This window comes from Glandiceps talaboti, chromosome 6 (assembly GCF_964340395.1).
Source record: "Glandiceps talaboti chromosome 6, keGlaTala1.1, whole genome shotgun sequence".
Classification (NCBI taxonomy): Eukaryota; Metazoa; Hemichordata; class Enteropneusta; family Spengelidae; genus Glandiceps; species Glandiceps talaboti.
The window spans coordinates 27,944,559-27,945,591 of NC_135554.1; positions in this window are offsets into that span (position 1 = coordinate 27,944,559).

Below are 1,033 nucleotides of genomic sequence, written 5' to 3' on the forward strand. Positions count from 1 at the left end.
CTTACAATTTTAATGAATAATTTGCATAATTAATGAATTTCGATCTAAGTCTTTATCTAATGCAAGCTTAAAATTTCATATAATTGGGTACATATATCAAACCTAGTAATGCACACCTATTTGTTGATATAGCTTTTACTTTTAATGAGTAATTTGACTAATTAATAATTTTCAGCAATTTAAGCTATTTCTTGAGAATGCACAGTTCAAATTCCATATAATTTGGCACATTCATCAACTATAACAAAGCACACATAAACGTTAAAGCCTATTGGCACAGGTTTTTAATTATAATGAATAATTTGCATAATTAATCATTTTTGATTAATAGGCTTTATCTTAAGAATGCAATCTTCAAATTTCATATCATTTGGTGCATATACCTACAATAACAATGTGCAGAAGTTTGTTGACATAGCCTTTACTTTTAATGCGTAATTTCAATAATTAATGATCTTCAGTAATTGAGCTATATGTTTGGAATACATGCTTCCAATTCCATATAATTTGGTACATACACCATGACAAAGCACACATATCCTCTAAAACCTGTTGATATAGTTTTTAATTTGACTAATTTGCATAATTAATAATTTTCGATATTTAGGCTTTTTCTTAAGAATGGAAACTTCAAATTTCACTTAACCGGGTACATCCATCAACCATAATATACCATACATGTTTGATGTAGTTTTTAATTGTGATGTGTAATTTGAATCAATAATCATTTTGATAATTAATGACGCAATATCCTTTGAATGCAAGCTTTAAATTTCAGACAGTTTAGTGCACATATTGAAGGTAAGGAAGAGTATGTGTCATTTAAAGCTTGATGTTGTAATTTATAAGCTATATGGTTAATTTGAATAATCAATGATTATTTCAATATGTTAACTATGCAAGCTTCAAATTTCATATAGTGTCATACAATTAATTTTCAAATTAAGTGGTACATCATGTATAATAGCTATAGTTTATAATTTTGCATTCCAACAATGTGTGTAGGCCCAAAAATCTATGGTTTTGCCCTGAC